The sequence below is a fragment of the Protopterus annectens genome, chromosome 1.part1, assembly GCF_019279795.1.
Source record: "Protopterus annectens isolate FY-2018-M chromosome 1.part1, PAN1.0, whole genome shotgun sequence".
Classification (NCBI taxonomy): Eukaryota; Metazoa; Chordata; order Ceratodontiformes; family Protopteridae; genus Protopterus; species Protopterus annectens.
In genome coordinates this window covers 1,670,425,625-1,670,445,298 of record NC_056726.1, presented here as the reverse complement: position 1 = coordinate 1,670,445,298, position 19,674 = coordinate 1,670,425,625, and positions in this window count along the sequence as shown.

Genomic DNA, 19,674 nt, shown 5'->3' with positions numbered 1-19,674 from the left:
TTGGCAATATCAGTTGGGTCTGTATATTTAGTGCCATTGTGCTGTAACTCAGAGCAGATCTGAGTGTTGCCATTGAGATTCTTGACATAGCTATAGAATGGTTTGTGGTTGTCTTTAGAATCAGTGGCAATTTTTTTTTGTAACTAGCTTTGGAGGATTTTATCAGGGATCACAGCTTCTTACTGAGGCTGACCAGGGAGCTTCTCCACTTGTGGGATTTTACTCTCTTTTGCAACAGTTTCTTCATTCTGTTGTACAGTTTGTTTATGGCAGGGGACCACCAGATTGGCTTCCTTTTTTTGGAGGATAGCGTCTTGGTTCTGTTTGGGATAGCACGATCCATGCACTCATGTAAGTGCTTTTTAAGTGCAATTGTGTAGGATTCAGTAGTTGTAACTGTATTGTCCATCTGCATGGGTGTCATGAAGTTCACCACTTCTGTCTTAAGATGCATGAAGTTGGCTTCTGAGAAATTTTTTACCATGGTTTCCTTAATGGGGGTGGGGGCAGGATGTGGATATCTAGGGTAATTAACTTATGGTCGGATCGGACCAATGAGGCATTGACTTCAGGTGTGGAACACCGGTCTCTCATGTTGGTAATGAGTAGATCTAGGATATTGTTGCCGTTGGTGGGGGTGTGGATAAGTTGTGTTCATAGATGTTTATATATATGACTATTGATGTAACTATATAATATATATATCTATATCTATCTATCTATCTATCTATCTATCTATCTATCTATCTATCTATCTATCTATATCTATATAAATATTTCGTATTAATTTGTAACAGTAATACATATGTAGACTGGAATGTGTTGGTTCACAAACTACAGTACATTACAATGTACTGCACATATGTACAGAAAGTGACTGCCCCATTTGTGATCATTACAGTGAAATGCATATGGTATAAGGTGTAGTCTCAAGACCATGAAACATGTATACACCTGGGATGGCTTAGTGGTAAGTCCCATGACTATAATGTGCATGGTTCCACACCTGCGGATGCTGTAACCATTACACTGTTGACATTAACGTTGCTTCTGCCTATTTCCTATTTAGATGATTTCTATGTGTAAGCTAGGCTAAGCAAAGGGCGGAGGCCCCATATCTCACTGAGCTTCATGTACTCTTGAAATAACATATAACAAATGTACTGTGAGACAATACATTACATTCCTAACTACATTAGGCATAGCCCCTCACTGACACACTTCAAGGGAAACCTTGTGTGAATGGGTAGCAGAATATACACCCCTGGGATCATGTGTCCCAGAACCATACAGCCAGTGGGTGGGGGAGCATGTCCAGTTTGATAACTGTGAGACCTGCTGGGGGAATTGAATGGTTTTGAATTGTCACATTAACATGCCCTCTTTATATCACTAAGTGCCCTTATCACCCTCCACAACCCCAGTCTTCAACAGCTTCCAGCAACTCTGCCTGGAATTGCTTCATTGGCTATGCTTGACAGACATTCAGTTACTTCATCAATGGTGCGGGGAAAGCCAACACACTGTAGCTATGCTTCTAATTGCCCTTGGGCAGATAGGAAGTAGGCTATCTGTGAACCTTTAAAGTGCAGGCCATCACAGCCATAATATGTGAATAAACAGACCTTCAGATCACAATATACAGTGAGAAATCACCATGTAGTCAGGAAACAGTTATGTACAGCAAGAACATAGAGAACACTGATACTTCGTCACTACAAAAGCCTATACTGGAAGCTAGAAGACTTGTATAAGTTTAAGGCTTTCTATTGCTTACCAGTAGGTTACCTATATGAGAGATGAAAAACAAGCACAGATGGGAACATGCATGCAACAATACCATACCAGTCTATGTGTCAGCCTTATGCTTTGGAATATTGGCCAAGGCTATTGGCGTCCCCATGGTGCCTTATTTAAGAGAGTCTCAAAGGTGAATACCAGCTCCATAAACAGCGCAATAGCAGATTCAATGAGGATTATGCTACTCAAAACCAGGGGTTGTGATCACAACATGCATGCACTCACAGCACTTCTCAGGATGGACAACATCAACATCTGTGCAGTAATTGACATCTGTCTTAAGGCTCCTGAGAGCACACCAGCACTACCAGACTACAACCCATACCACACATTTCAGACACAGAACATGGATTGACAGACATGGAAGGGCTGTATCCATATTCATCAGGGATACCTACACCTCCAGGTTAGTGGGGCAGCATGATACCTCTGAGATCATCCATGTGCAGCTAACATCAGCCACAACTGCAATGTAAACTGTGGCCTGCTATGGACCACCCTCCATGAACCGGGACCACCACTCCACCAACCTGGAGACAGTGGAGAACATGACAGTCCTAAAGCACACCCTGGCATTGGTCGATGTCAACTACCATACCATTAACTGGGAAATTTACTTCGGTACTCACTTCCAGGCCCAGCGCTTCCTGGAATTTATCACCTCATATGCCCTGTATCAGGTGGTAACCTCCCTAACGTGGGGTGGAAACTACTAGAAGTGGTCATCACCAACATGGGCAACAGGTGCACCACAGCAGAGGTTAACTGGTCACTGGTTAGATCTGACCATGAACTATTCACTGTTTCCACACCCAAGCATCTCCCCCACCCATGGATACCACAGTGTATACCTTTCCTACAGCTAAATTTGCACTACTAGTGACAGGGGTGGGGGGTATCACAGCCCCCAAGCTAAGAGGAAACATTGCTCAAGATACAGATAGATTTATAAATGCAGTCTATAAGCACCTACATGGATGTATGGATTGTGCCATCACTGGTAAACCAAGACTCACTCCTCCTAGACAAGGACACTGGTCTGGTGGACCTCTGCAATAAACAGGCTATACTACAGAAGTAGGACAGTGTTTTAGACAAACAGCAAATCCCACAAAGGGCAGACATACATGACCACTATTAGTAAGATACGTAGGTCCCTCATGACATCATCCAAGGCTAACATCAGCAGTAGAATACGCAAGGATTCGAAAGATAACCACAAAGCCTTCTTTGGCTATGTCAAGGATCTATGTGGTGACACATAGATTTGCACTGTGCCGGTGAAATATAGCACAAAATATGTTGACCCTACTGATATCACCAACATTTTTGCAGATACATTCAGTGCATACTTCACCCACTAAATAACCCACAACACTACCCAATAGGTAAGTATCCCACACATTAGAGACACACACAGGTGGAAATGGCCCTCTCTAACAGCAGAACACAGCATCAATGGAGGCAGATGTTGTCCCAGACTGCACCTTGCAAACTGTACAAGACAACCTGCTCCCCACCTAATTAAGCTTTCCTACCTCAGCCTCTCCACAGGCTACATGCCCATACAATGGTATGTGGTAAGAGTTATTCCACTCCATCAAGGTGGAATCACAACTGACCAATGTAACTACCACCCCATAAGCCTGACTAGCCTGGCCTGCAATGGTATGGTTCGCATCCTCATGGCACTAATTAACAAAGACATTGGTAACCTCCAAACACATGATGGGCGGCACAGTGGTGCAGTGGTTAACATTGTCACCTCACAGCAAGAGGTTCTCCGGTTCGATTCTCGGCTGGGGTGCCTTCTGTGTGGAGTTTGCATGTTCTCCTGTGTTCAAGGTTTCCTCCTCTCCGTACTCCTTTTCTCCCACATTCCAAAGACATGCATCTGGAGCATTTCTCCCCGGGCCTCCGCTGAAAACAGGCTCTGTGGAACCTAGTCGGACATTCCCGGTCAACAAATGTTAAATAAAATAAAATAAATAAATAAAATAAATGACCCAACCCAGGTCAGCTTGGTTGAGTGCAGTTCATGCCTACTGAACCTGTTTGACGTCTTACATACAGTCACCAAGACATTAGATGACAGGGAGGTGGTTCACACATACTACCTGGGCCTTGCCAAGGCTTTTAACACCATGCCCCACTCAGGTATTATTGATAAACACACCAGCCTGTACATACACCCATACATCACAGGTTGGGTTGCCAATGGGCTTACACACAGAACCCACATGATATGACTAGTGGTCTCCAGGTCCAACTCTTGACCAGTCGCGACTGATTTCCTACAGGACTCAATCCTGGGAGCCCTACTGCTTGGCATATCCATCTCAGAGGTACAGGCAAACACAGGTGGACTACGGCAGGCCATGTTTGGCAATGACTGCGAACTGGGAGCCATGATTGATAGTCCAGCTGACACAGACATCCCTCAAGGGGCCTCACAGAGAACGTCACAGGGTGTCAACATCACGGCCTCCAGCCAGGTACCACTAACTGCATGGTCATTCTGTTGTGGAACTGGCACCCACATATTAACACATAAGTGGCAGCCACTTTAATATGGATGAGGTAATGAGGTATCTGGGGACTAAGGTAGATAGTGATCTTCCCTTTGACAAGCATATCTCCACAGTAGTTAGGACATCCTTCTATGTAGGCCATCTGATTACTAAAGGATTCCCATCTAGACATATTGTGGTTATAGTGCCCCTTTACTCATCACTCATCAGTCCCATCATAGGGTATAATAACCCATGTGGATTGTACCTCAGAAGACACTTCCAACAGCTGGGAGGTCCACGAATGTACCTCACCAAGGGGAATACTGGCCTCCAACATATGGCCTATACAGCCAGACTGAATAAAGTCCTGCTTTACTCAGTGGCATCTCATTTACTCAGAGATGATCTCCACTGGCCAACACAGTCATGTTGAACTCAGGCTTGATGGATATGCTCCACCTATGGGAATCCATGTCACAGTGAGCCACACTGTAGTGAGCTGAACCTTGCCACAACAATAACTGGAAGATGCTGGAAAGACAGCTTCCTGTCACAGACACTCCCCATACTTTGGAACAACATCCCTATCTACATTATACAGAGCCCCTCACTAACACTCTGCAAAGGAAACCTTGAAGAGTAGATGGGGAAGAGTAGATGCACCCCAGGGATCCCACCATTGGCTCTGCTCCACAGAGGGACAGTTAATTAATCAATGGGGTGGCAAAAGCTGACACATTTTTTTCTGGGCTTATGAATGGCCTCTGGCAGTTGGCCAAGTACCTACCTCTGAATCTATACATACAGTATCTGCATATGCTGATAGCTTAATTTACTGTTCATGTGTTGACTTACCTTGTGCCAATGGCAGTTGTGTGTGCAATAGCTGAGGGCTGCCTTAGTTGGATGCACACAGTAGACTGCCTATACATGACAATTTACAGGTAGTCTTGTGTGTGTGCCATCCATTTTTACTGTGTGTGCAGGTGGAGAAAGGTGTCAGTCCCTAGGTGCCTACACTGTCAGTGTGTGTGTTATACTTTCCCTCTTTGCCAAGGCATGGGCATACTGGGCACGCCTCCATCTGCCTACTGGGGCTGGCTCAGGGTGTTCATGGTATGAGTACCTCTGTGCCTGTGGGGCCCTTGGCAATGGTGTTGAGCTGTGAGGGCCTTTACCATTCTGTCCCTGCTGCAGCTGTTTCCACAGGAACATATAGTGTAGCATGGCACACACTATGAAGATGTGGGCACATGTGCCTGGAGAGTACTGCAAGGCTCCACCAGATATGTCCAAGCAACGGAATCGTGATTTCAACATCCCAAACACATGCTCTATGATGATTCTGGTTTGTGTGTGTGCCTCATTATGGCGTTCCTGCATGGGTGTGTGTGCATTTCTGATGGGAGTCATCATCCACGGTTCGAGTGCATAGCCAGCATCCCCCAACAGGTGGCCATTTGCGATGTCTCCCCTGGCAAATAACCAATACAGCTGTGAGGCATGCCAGATGTGGGAGTTATGATAGCTTCCAAGGCTACCAGCACACACATCTGTGATAATGCCCTGGCATTGCACATGATCTGGCAGTTGATGGAGGGGTATCCCTTGTGGTTTATGTAGCGCCTACCCTGCTCACCAGGTGGTGACTTGCTATGAATATGCGTGAAGTCTATTGTACCCCGTACCTCTGGGTATTCTGCCACATGGTGGAAGAGATGCATATTGCTGGCCAACTCCTACTGCATTTGGGGTAGTATATGTGCGCTTTGGCATGTGGTAACATGGCATCCAGGAACTGGTGTAGTACCCTGGATGCTGATGCCTGTGAGATCCTCATGATATCCCCAGTTGGTCTTTGAAAGGTACCTGCAGCTAGTATTCTCAGGCTTACACATAACTTCATATCCACTGGGATGGGTTCCCCTCTCTTTGTTCTAGCTCTGAGGCATGGCCTGCACAGCTCAAAAAGTTGCTGTAGGATGTCCTTGCCCATCCTGTAATGCTCTACTATCTACAGATTATGTAGCCCCTGGTAGGTTACCCTGGGTCTGAACACTCTCCTCCTCCTCTGGTGCCTGCGGTGGTCGTGTGCATCATTCTCCACACCACCTTCAGTCTCTAACACATGCTGGTGGATCAAAGCTAAGGCAGCCCCTAACATGTACATAATAAAAGTTCCCCATCTGTATACACCAATGGTGCAGAGTGTATGGGAATACACAAATGTGTGCGAGGTGCTTTTACACTTTATAGTATTGTAGTATGGATGCTGCTGATGTCAGTGGGTGTGCATGAGCTATTCCAGCTGCAGCATGTCTTAATTATGGGTTTTGCAATGAGTACTACAAGTATGGGGCCTTTACTGTGGAGATCTATTTACCTGCCTTGATTAACCTGTTGCCCTTTAATTCACTTTTAGACCTGGATCCCCATCCATTATCAGGCATACATCCACCTGCCGTCTTTCCTGTTTTGCACTTTCCCTACCCAGTCATGGTAAAATGTGCCTTGTAGCTGATATACTGCAAATCGGCTTTGTTCTGCTTTGACACTTTACTGTTTTCTTTACAGTACAGCCCCTCCCCTTTCCTGTTCTGCAGGTAGCTGCTTGCAGCCTTGTTAGCTGTTGTCAATTGCCCACTGTAGGCTCCTAGCTGTTAATTAGTCATTTGTACTCCAATTTCACTGCTGCAGCATTTCCTTATTTCTTTCCTATATGCTTCTTATTTCAGCTGCAGTGCGTGCCGCGCATACCCATTTACTGGGTTTACGCTTGTTTTCATTTCCATTGACATGCATACTCGGTTATCTTGTGTACTCTCAGCTAAGCATAGCTATAGCCATTTTCACACACCCCTATCCTGCAGCTTTGCCTAGCTAGGGGCAAACCGGTTTAGCAATGCTCCAATGTGCTTACAGCAATGGCGACACACCCCTCTCTTGATGTCATCTTTATCTCAAGGGCACACCTTGGTGTTATAACGCTATGCTGTGAGGTGCATCCTTACACCAGCGGGGAATCTGCGATTCACTATTACTCCTCTCATCTGCATGGCGTTGCCTACTAATTCCTAGCTACTGTGCATAACACTGTCACTGCCCCTTAGCAACCTTTGCTCCATAAGTATGGTGTAGCATGCCTGATATTGACTATTATGGGGAAATCATGATATGTGTTTCATTGCAGTTTTATTCTATATTTTTATATATTCATTGCGATCTCCTTTGAGCACCGCTGCCCTGCGCTTCCATGTCGCGATAGTGCGACTATATATATTAAATGTTAATCTTATATTTTGTACATTTTTTTATGCCAATGGCTATATATTTAGCCATCGGCATATATTAACAATATAATACATGTGTTTGGTCAGCTGTCATGGCTCCGATTTTATGTTTGCTAAAATGTAAACCGTTTTCTACGGTTTACATTTCTGCATGCTTACACTATGCCTGCACCACTTCCTGAATAGCTACATAACTTCATTTGCATGCTACACTGCTGCACATGGGGTAATTAGCATACAAGGTTCAGGAGTTGTGCAGGCCTAGCTTATGCAGGTACTGCACATGGAAACAGCTCGTACCTGAATCGCTCTGTGGCCATATTTGGTGTTAGAATGTCGACGCTATGCCTGCACCTGGCGCAAGCTTCATGTATCCCGGGGAATGTATTTTATTTCATTTCTTATCATAAATGAGGAATTCATTGTTCTGAGGATGAGACAGTGATAGGCCTAGGATCACTGTGTAACAAGATTTTGAAGAAAGAGACAGAATAATCATACTTAGATAACAGACATCAAGCTGTTCTCTGGGATAATAATTTATCCACACCCCTCCCTGTCAACACTGGAGTGCCCCAAGGCTCCATATTAGGCCCTCTTCTCTTTTCAATCTTTATTAATGATCTTAACTCTAAAATTCCACAAGCCACCTGCATACAATATGCAGATGATTCAACTTTAATATGCTCTGCCAACTCTTGTTTCCTCACTCCAGACCCTCACCAAAACTGTATTTCATACTGTTGAAAATTGGTTCATGAGTCATTGCCTCCTCCTTAACTCCAAAAAAACTAAATTATTGCTCTTTACTCCTAACCAAAGGTCTCCACAATGTCACTTCACAGTAACTTCTAACAGTGGAACTACCATATCCCCAGACACTACAACCCAACTCTTAGGTATTACAATAGACCACAGCCTTAGCTATGATGATCATATTAATACTACTATAAAATCAGTCAACAGAAAACTAGGATCCCTTTATAGAATCAAACCCTTCCTCACACCACTAGCCAGGACTACCATTGCACAATCCCATCTTATCTCTGCCCTGTTTTATGCCAATGCCATTTATACTAACCTATCTAAAAACAACCTTAGCAAACTTGCAACCAACTATAATAACATTGCCAGATTTGCCACTGGCTCCCCTTTTAGAACCCGTCACTGTCACAACCTTAAACAGCTAGGATGGTTAGAACTACAGAATTAACTACTTTATCAGCAACTGACTATTGCCCAAAAGATTCTCTACCACCCTAACAAGACTCCTATCCTCACTAGTATGGTTACCCCATATAATAATCTGGCAACACTACGCTCTGCTAATAAACTTCTAGTCTCTACTACTAAATCTAACAATAAGGCTGGGGACTCACTATTCTCCAACACAGTGGGAAAAACCTGGAACCAGCTTCCTAAAGAATTATCATCAGTTTCTTCCAAACTACTCTTCAAAAAACATCTTAAAGAATATCTCAAAACATACTGGCTATGTCCTTGCTCTAACCCTGACTAAAAGTATATTTCTCTATCTCCCACTCCCTTTACCTCTCTGCTTTGTTGTTTTATTATGCCTATCAATTGCAACTAGAACACTAACCACTTCCTAGCATTAAAGAGACTTCCTCTCTGCACTATTTCATGACTTACTTCCCTAAAAGAATTCACCTCCTATTGTCTAATATAATATAATGTAGTGTAACTTCCTTCTATTATATATAATGTATTTTAAGATACTATTGCCTATATTGGAGCTTTTCGCCCCAGGCCTCTACTGAATATGTACTGTATGTAAATATAAGATTGTATGCCTGTAACCATGCCTCTAATTTAAGATAACAGTTCTTGGTATTCTTTATATGCTATCCAATGTTTTTTTCCAGGTAATTCTTACACAATTTTTGTATTGTCTGTTCTAAAAGAATGTAATGTAACATCTGTCTGTTGCATATACTGTATGCTATGATACTATTTCCTATGTTGGAGCTTTTCTCCCCGGGCCTCTACTGAAAATGGACATATATCCAGTTTGACCAGCCCAGTCAGCAAATGTAAAATAAATAAAATAAATAAATAAATAATATCAACATTTGTGGTTGGTACAAGGAACTATGTATTTATCCACTTAGCTTACTTCAGTCATAAAAGGAAATATATAATCAGAGAAGAAAAATTAAGATTGAATTAACACATAAAAACTTAAGGCTTATTTTTCTTTGAGTCAAATTAAGTTGCGCATTCTGTTGAGGCTGTGAGGAAAACAGATAAGATGCTGCGATGAAAGTGAAAGGAAGTGTACCTAGAAGCTGAAGGTGCTGCTACCACATTGCAGGTTGTTGATAAGATGGCAACGTCTTGCATGCATGACCTAGACTGCTAATGTGTATTAATGGAAGCAAAATGTTGCAAAGATGATTTGCAAAGATATTAACATGTCTGCCAGGGGTCATTTAAAAGGCAGATGTGAAATGACTGCACATGGTTATACGGGATCTGAAACAAGGGATTATTTTAAAAGAAAAGGGACAGAATGCAGTAGGACTCATAATCTGAAAAAAAGAGAGATAGAGAGAGAGAAATCGAGATTGAAATCACATTCACAAAGGTAGATGAGCAGCTTTAAATGCTCTCAGCAAGAAACTCCAATGAAGAAAGAAATACAGGCAATCCTTACTACAGTTCAAGACTCAGTACGTAAAATAGACAAATTAAACTTAAAAGTGGACAATACAAAAGAAGATTCCATCAAACAAATAACCTTATTAAATGAAGTCCTTAAACAACAAACTGCCCAGATTGCTGCTTTGGATGATTCTGTAACATATATAGACTGCAGATAAACAGAAAGAGAGAAAAACATTGACTTTCTTCTTCAAGAAAACACCAAACTCATTGAAAAGATAGATGGCATTGAGAATAGAACCAGGAAAAACAACATAATAATCTATGGCATCCCAGAGCAGATGGAGGCGACAATATGATTAATTTCCTGACTTCTTGGATTCCTAAAATCTTTAACCTACCTGAAGCACTATCCTTCGGGATAGAAAAGGCAAACGAGTCTTAACTACAACTTCTGTAAAAACAGATGTCCAAGATCTATTATTGTAAGATTTATTTCCACTCAAGACAAATACCTTGTTTTAAAAACTGTCTGGTCCCTTGCTCCATTAAAAAATTGTGACTGAACTATCAGGTTTAACAATCCCTGGGATTTAGCAAACTTCCATGCAGGAATAGCTTATTCCTGCGTGGAAGGGACCATTCCTGTACAGCACAGCAGAGCGCCATGCATACTCATGAAGGCGCACTGCTGTGCTGTTAAACAGGCACATATCTGTGTACAGTGCACGGGGTGTGTCTGAGAGCAGATCTCTCATAATACACATGCCCCTTGCACACCAGAATTGCTGTTCAGCAATATAAAATGAGTGAGAATGCTCATACCTCCAACCCGTCGGGGGAAGAAATCTTGTCAAAGCCATATGGAGCAATTGTCCTTGTCAAGGCAAAAGCTGAAAGAATAAGAGATGTAGCATATACACATGGCACACACCTCCCAACCCATCAGAGTAAGGAATGTGGACAAAGCCATATGGAACAATTGTCCCACAAAGCAGAAAGTTGATAGACTAACAGGTTCATCATTAGCAGGGATATTCTGGAGGGTACAAATAATAAAACACAACAAATAATTTTTTTTTGTAAATGCAATAAAGTTTAAGCATAGCTGCGAGGGTGTGCCTATTGCTTAGCTACGCTTAGTCCAGCTTAAACAGCACAATAATTTAAATAGCAAGAGACATCCAACATATGCAGTACTGCAATAGTGTACTGGTTAGAGCGTATGCTTTGCAAGCAGCCAATCCCCACTGTAACTAATTTGCATTTTACATGTGAAAGCAGTGCATAAACATTTTTTTTATAATTAGCTACTAAATAACATATATTTGTCAACCAGAGTACTGTAGTAGGCCCAGATGTGAGGTGTCAGTTTAATAAAGTTGTGAAACCTCCATTTAAACACAAGTGTCCTATACAGTATTGTCACACATGAATAAATGTAATGAAAGCACATTGGGGATGCTAGGGACAGTAAACACATTTATAATATGTAATGAATAATGAATCAATCCCATACAGCAGATAGTCTATAAAATAGAAAATAAGCAATGCTAAGCATTGCACAGCTCTGCTTACCAGGTGTAAGCATTGTGTAAATATGACTGCTAATCAATGAGTAGCCCATCTAAGTGGATTTGCCCATTGGTAAGCAGTGCTGAACCTACCCCTTTAAGCACTGCCAACCTTAGCTAATCAGGTTTGCCTTAGCTTAGCTTAGCTCAGCATATTCAAAACCATCCAATCATGACAAAGGGTGGGAAGTCGGACATATTTAAACCCTGCAGGTGGGAATACAGCTCATAACTGGTTGCAGCTTCCCACTGTAGGCAGTATGGCAGGTGTTGGCAAGAGCATGTGCTTCCGGGTGCAGTGCTGGGGCATACAGGAGTCCAAGGTCATGGTAGGACTCCTGGTAAAAAACCATGATGATAGATTGCTGCAGGGCCAGTAACAAGGCTTGCAGTATAAAGCAGATGCATGGGACCATCTCACTCATGATCTCACTAGTGCCACTGGTATCCCTCGCACTGGTGAGCAGGTCTGGCACCACTATGCCAACTTAAAGCAGAGGAAGATGGATCTCTTGGACGAGTGGATCCAAGAAGTAAGACAGAGGGGTGATGTCTCAGCAGTGTGTAAGTATTCATACCAGCAACTGTTTACTAAAGTCCAGCCTGTGTATGTGATGGATAGGTATGCCTAAATATTTCTCTATTTCCTTTACAGCTGCAGCTGAGCGGACTGGGAATCAGGAAGCCCATGCCAGTAGGTTGCAAAGGCTACATCGCGAGGTTGGTGAGTAACAATCCTGCTTGTAGTAATCCTACCAAATAAATATAAAGTAGTAGAAAGTCACCAGGCAGTATAAAAACTGTGTATGGGTTGTACTGATAAACCAAACAACATGACAGTAATAGTTTCATATAGGTGATATTTAAATAAAACCGTAACTGCTTGTCAATAAAGTTCTAAATCCTGCACTGGTTGTGTTTACTCTGGTGTATGGCATTTAGTGTTGCATTCTCTGAATAGTAATGTTGTGTTAACCACTGTTACCCACACTGTGCTACATAAAAAATATGTCTAGGAATGACTGTATAAGGCTGTGGTAAGTACAAGGTCAGATTGTACAACCAAGAGAGACTTAGATGTAAAAAATTGAAGGAATAGACAGGAATTTCTAAATAGCTCACTCTGATGAAGCTGAAATTGTTGTATTTTTAGCGCACACACAGACATGGTTTGAATCCTGGGAGTGGTAGTAAGCTGTATGCATAATCATACCTCTCAACTGTACAGATTTTTGCAGAATGTCCAGATAATTCACTCATATTTTTGGCCTGTTCCTCTGTCTCCCTGACAAATCACTGGGATGATCTCAGAATTGTAGTCACTAAATAATGACATACATTTGATTTTCAGACTTCAAATCCTTCAGAATATATATATTTAAACAAACCCTGTTACTCCAGCAACTCTCTAAGTTTATAAGAGCAATATTCAAAATATGTCCCTATTTGTACCCTCGTTGCAAGCTTTGTCCAGAGTGTGTGCATTAATAGATTGAGAGGTATGTGCATAATATTAACTAGGAATCTGGGAATATGTGTAGAAACAGTCAGGTAGTATTAACAAACAGTCCCCCCACAGGTCTTTCAGATAAGAAAACTGTAACTGCCTGGCAATAAAGTTTTAAATCCTGGACTGGTAGTGTTTACTCTGGTATTGTATGGCCTGACATGTAGCATTCACCAACATCTGATATCAGAATAGTACTATTGTGTCAACCACTGTTTCTCACACTGTGCTACATAAAAATATGTCTAGGAATGTCTGTATAAGACTGTTGTAATTACAAGATCTGATTGTACAACCAAGAGAGACTTAGAAAGAAAACACTGAAGGAACAGACAGTGGTGTCTAAATAACTCCCTGATGAAACAGAAATTGTTGTATTTTTAGCAGACACAGCCATGGTTCACATCCTGGGAGTGATAGTAAGCTGTATGCATAATCATACCTCTCAAGTGTACAGATTTTTCCAGAATGTCCAGGTATTTGACTCATATTTTTAGCCTGTTCCTCTTTTTTCCTGGCAAATCGGAGGGATGTTCTCAGGACTGTAGTCACCAAATAATGACATACATTTCAGTGTCAGACTTCACATCCTTCAGAAAATGTATATTAAAACAAATCCTGTTACTCTAGCAACTGTCTAAAAGTTTATAAGAGCAATATTTAAAATATGTCCCTATTTGTACCTCCATATTGTCAAGATGTTGTGCATTGGGAGATTGAGAGGTATGTGCATAATTACAACCAGGAATCTGGGAATATGTGTAGAAACAGTCAGGGAGTGTTAACAACATTCACTCCACAGGTCTACCTGGTAAGAGAAGGAGAATTTTGAGATAAGACAGTTGAAGTATACACTGTGTACAGACATACCACTGCCCAAACCAAGGCCATAGGGTATTGTAATAATATCTGTAGAGTAATGATTAGAGCAATGGTCATTAAAGTGAGTACTGCAAGGATATATAAGTTGTTAATTGGCATCTCTCTCTCCCCCCACCATATCTGCAACAATAATCTAAACACACAAAGCACTGGGTATGTTTACACCAAACCTACTGTTGGGACATATGTCCTATTGTTCTACAAATATTGAAATGTATTTCTATTAGTGTTCCATATTGAAATACTATCATTGGTGGTCTGTTGCTATCAATGTAACCTGCATGCTGTTAACATGGCCATTGTGGTTCCATATATGCATGTGTTCTGTTTGCTATGGAACTGTTCCAAATCTGGTGTGTAGAGTTAATGGGAATATATATGCATGCTGTTATAACTAATCCTGGATTGTGTTGACTATTACTAACCCGCATATGTTCTAAAACTGCAGCACCATAGCATGTTTGGGAACGCCGGTCCCAGTGGACCCACATCTCCCACCTCATCTGGCCATGGCACCAGGCCCCAGCACATTTGGGTCTCACGCCGGGACCTCCTCATCCACTGGTTCTGCACCACCTTCGGGTAGTACCACCTCAGGGGATGGGGCTCATTCCCCTCCCTGGGACCAGGAGCAGACAGAATACTGTCACTCGAAGCCAGGTCCAGGGATTGGTGCATAGCAAGCTCCGAAGGGAGTTTGGAGATCTGCTATGCCAGTTTGAGGACCGCCTAGTGCAATTCGAGGGTCAGCCTTCCCCTCCTGCTCAGCCCCCAGCATAGCCACCTTTGGGGCCATGAAGGTGCATTGGTGACTGCCCATGGTTGGGGACCTCAGTCCCACTGTTTCTATTTGGGGGCTCATGTGCTACCGATTTCCAAACACCCCTCCCTGTCCAAGGTGTTTACCCCCCACATGTGTAATATACCACCCCTATATGCTGTCTTGTCTGTCTTTCTACCCAGCCTACCTCCTCAAATATGCCTACTATCCTTTCCCAACATCCAACTCTCACCTTAACAAAAAAGGGGAATCTGTTCCCAAAAAAAAATTTTTGCCCCATACATAGCTGTCCAGTTCACACACTTGTCCACTGGACACATGTAATCTGGTCTAATTGGCTTCACAACATATTATTGTTGCCCTCACCCCTCTCTCAGGGGTTTGAGTGTCCAAATCTTCCTCCAAATTCAGTGTATATGCACAGCTGTTGTTGTAGAAGAAATGGACAGCTATGGACCTTCTCTACACCTGTCCTGCATATCCCTAGCTACTTTCCCTATTGTCTTTCCCTCTGCATGTCCCCTTTTGCACCACTTTCCTATCACCCCTTTTTTCTTTTCATTTAAAGAAATGTGGGTGGGGGTATAAATGTAGAATGTCGCTACAGGAACAGGATGTGTGTCAGCATCCATGTTCAGAAGGATGCCAATAATGAAACTGTAATGTATGTCATCATATACTGACAGACATCCCCACATAATGACAGTGATTGACCACAGGAATTAATAAAATGATGCTGTTCAACAGACCAGAAATATGGGCAATAATCATGGACAGTATGTAACAATCTGGCCATTGACAGATATGCTCAGAACAGCTGAGTGCATGAAAGCATAACCAAGGCTGGCAAAGGAGGGGATCCCTGAAAATGTGGACATATCTGACATACTGGTGTAGATGAGCTGACACATGTGATGCAGTAACACCCTCCTATCTGTTCCAACATCTATTGAGTGGAATGGCAGAATTCCAAAACCCAGTGACTTACCAGGAGTTAGTCATGTAAATCTTCACACCCCCCCCCCACTAATGTGTCAGACATACACAATGATTATGTGGGCTAGGCAACACTACACATCTGCCAAATATCTGGACATAACATCACATTAGGGAAAATACACTGTGCTGCTAGCCATGTCACCAAGCAATATCCAAACTACAGGCAGACTGATACAACAAAAAAGCAATCATGCTATGGGGGTATACACATGTAATTGCAAATATACCAGGCACTCCAGGGATGTAACAGCACTGAGAAACAGACACCGATGTGAAAGTGCATACAGTATAAGGACTGCGTGAACCAAACTGTCAGCATGTTTGATACTCACACACTACCCCTACATATAATGGCCCAATACACAGTGTAGTATGATATATGACTGTGTTATGGGGCATGTCAGAGACTTACCCTACAAAAATGTAACACTTGATAGAGCACCAGAAACTGGATCTGCATGCAAAGGCAGATAGAAAAGGAAACATAACACTTACATCTACCACCCCAGGAAATAACATATTCTCAGTACACTGCTACACAATCCTGACAGTCTGTCAACAATAGCCAGAAATGCAAAGGCCTCCCAACTGTACACATTCCCAAAGAATGTCCAGGCCTTGTCATCATATATAAGGTCTCTTATACATAAAATGTCTGGCAGTCTGATACCTAACTGTGATGATATTATGAATTATGTCACTAAGTAATGATATATCATATCTCTGTGCCACTGACTGCATGATATATAGACAAAGTTTGACATACTCATGGACAGAGGCCTAAACACAGATCCAGGATGGAGATATTGTTGTTATAAATTGAGAAAGTAATTGGTGTAGGTCTAATCCTATCCCTCTTGTCCCACACAGTGCAAATATGAACACCCCACACTCTGCTGTGTCCAGCCCTGAATCCTGCCTGTCTGTACAATCCCACTGTCTGCAACCAATATCATGTAACCAGTCACACTACCCTCCTGTAGACTTTGCATATCAGTCTTAATGGTATTTGTCTGTCACAAATAACTCCTGACTCCCCTCCCCACCACACACAACCTACCTGTACTCTCTCGTACACCTCCCCCCCCACATTGCCCATGACTCTGAAGTGGTGTTCCCAAGTAGTTAGACCTATCCATCTTCCAAACTGTACGCCCTGCATTGTCACCATTCCTCTATCCCCCACCCCATTCACACACCTATATTCTTACTTAGTCCTGCTGACCATCAATCCTATCTGCTCTACAACATAATCCCACCTCCCCAACCTGTCCCCTTATCTCAATACAGACCACAATGTCATCTACAAACTGCATAGTCAACAGGGGCCCTGTCTGATCATGTCTGTCAACCTGGCTGTCACCACTGCAAATGTGAAAGGACATAGAGCTGACCACTGATGGACTCCCACCTCCACCTTAAATCCACCTGTCATGTCAAAACCAGAAATCACTGCTGTCACACTAGCTTCCTACATATTCTGTGTTGTCTGACAGACCCCTCTGGCACTCCTGACCTCTACATACAATACCACAACTACTCTCCAGGCAGCAAGTCATATGCTCTCTGTAGGTGCACATAGACACAATGCAGTTGCATCTCAGCCTCAGTGCAGAGCTCAATCAACACTTGTGGATCAACATTTGCATCTGTAACACTCTTACCTGGCATGAAACCATACTGCAAATCATCAATCATCACAATGTTCTCAACCTAGCTGCCACAACCCTTTACTATTACCTCATCCTGTGACTGATCAATGTTATCCCACACTTGTTACTATAGTTCTGCAGATGACCCTTGTTCAGATAAGCAGTACCCATATATATTCACCAACATCTCACACGTCCACTCACTTTCCAAGATTACAGTAAACAATCCAGTTAAAAATACCACTGCCAGGTCTAAGAACCACCTCCAGGCATCCACAGGTATGTTACCTGGAACAACAGCCTTTCCACTGTTAAACCCCCTCATAGTTATGCTTACATTTTCCTTGATAATCTGTTGCACCTCCTGATTAACCATACCCACCTCAGCCAACCTACCCTCCCTCATTTTCCTCATGGAACAGGCCATCAAAGTGATGTTTCCATATGTTCTAAATACACTACTAGCTTGTATGTTTCAACCATATTCCTTTACCATGCTTTCACACTACAAATCCTCCCTAGCTATGTGCCTCTGTCTAGCCAATAGCTAAAGGCCCTATACACCATCTGTGCTGTCCAACATTACATACAACTCCAGACTCCACATCTGTATGTCAGACACACCATCCATAGCCATGTGCAACACTCCCTTTGCCATGCAACCCATCTCTTTATACTCATGTCTACTCTCTACATCTGTCAAGCCTGCTTCTCCTTTGACAACACCTTTCTCTGCATACTCCCCTGTACTTTTTCATTCCATCTCCATGTGTGTAGGAGTAGTCACCATCTCGGCAGCATGTCAACCTGTGTCTGACTAAGCATAGTAGGTCACAGGTGCATTAATGTAATGCTGAGTATGAGCAAAAATAGGACACATCCACTGAGGTCAATCAGAAGGCCATCCCCACATATGTCTGCAGTCTCACAGGCAAACATTCAACCCACCCTATAATGAAGGTCAGCCACAGCACACACACACACACACACACACACACACACACACACACACACACACACACACACACACACCATAGCTACAGATGACTGGCTTCAGACATGTTTAGGACAAACATCACCTCCCTGGCTCAACATCAGTATAGAAGGATATGCATAATCAGTTGTAAACTGCCTACTTACACATAATGCTATGCATGTCCATACAATTCTGCTAGGTACTGGAGCATTATACGATGTAATGTTGTAGCTACTGATACTCATTACTAGTTAGCTCTCTCTGAAAAGAACTATGGACAATGTCTCATGTCCTGTGATGTGTTTTTTCCCTGTTTATGTTTTTGAGGTGTGATGCAGATGCTTCTAGTCTATGATGGCCAAGAGACAGCAGCCATAACTGAGGCCATCCTGGAATACTACCACATCGTTTTAAGTCAGGGTAGCCAACACCCGCAGGAGAGGACAGCCCCTCTGTGAAGACCTCACGCAGACAGTGAACACCTTGGGGAACCATGGCCACATGTATGAGCAGGTCAGGCGCAGAGCAACTGACCAGATTCAGCATGCACAGCAATGGGCTACTGCAGTGGTGAGGGACCATTCCGCTACTGTTGGGGGTTCAGCCAGAGAGGCCCCACTTACGGCAATGGAGGAGATCCTTGCCAACATGTATACATGTATGGAGATGCATATAAGTGGACACATCTATATCTAGATATATATATATATATATATATATATATATATATAAAGGTTACTACAATCATATATATATATATATATATATATATATATATATATATATATATATATATATATATAGATAATATATAGGTTCATAGGTTCATAGGTTCATACTAGGCTATCTGCCCGAGGGCATTTACAAGCCCAGCCCATCGTTTTGTGGCTTACGCCACCCCTTTAGTATGGGGAACTATACCCATTATTTTGCTGTGCCTCTATCGAGCAGTGACACTGAGGTAATCCCTGGGGTATATCTGCGATCTCCCATCCATTGGTCAAGATTTCTCTTGAACAAGGCCAGCGAGGTGCTCTGCCTCACATGTACCGTGATTTTGTTCCACAGCATAGGG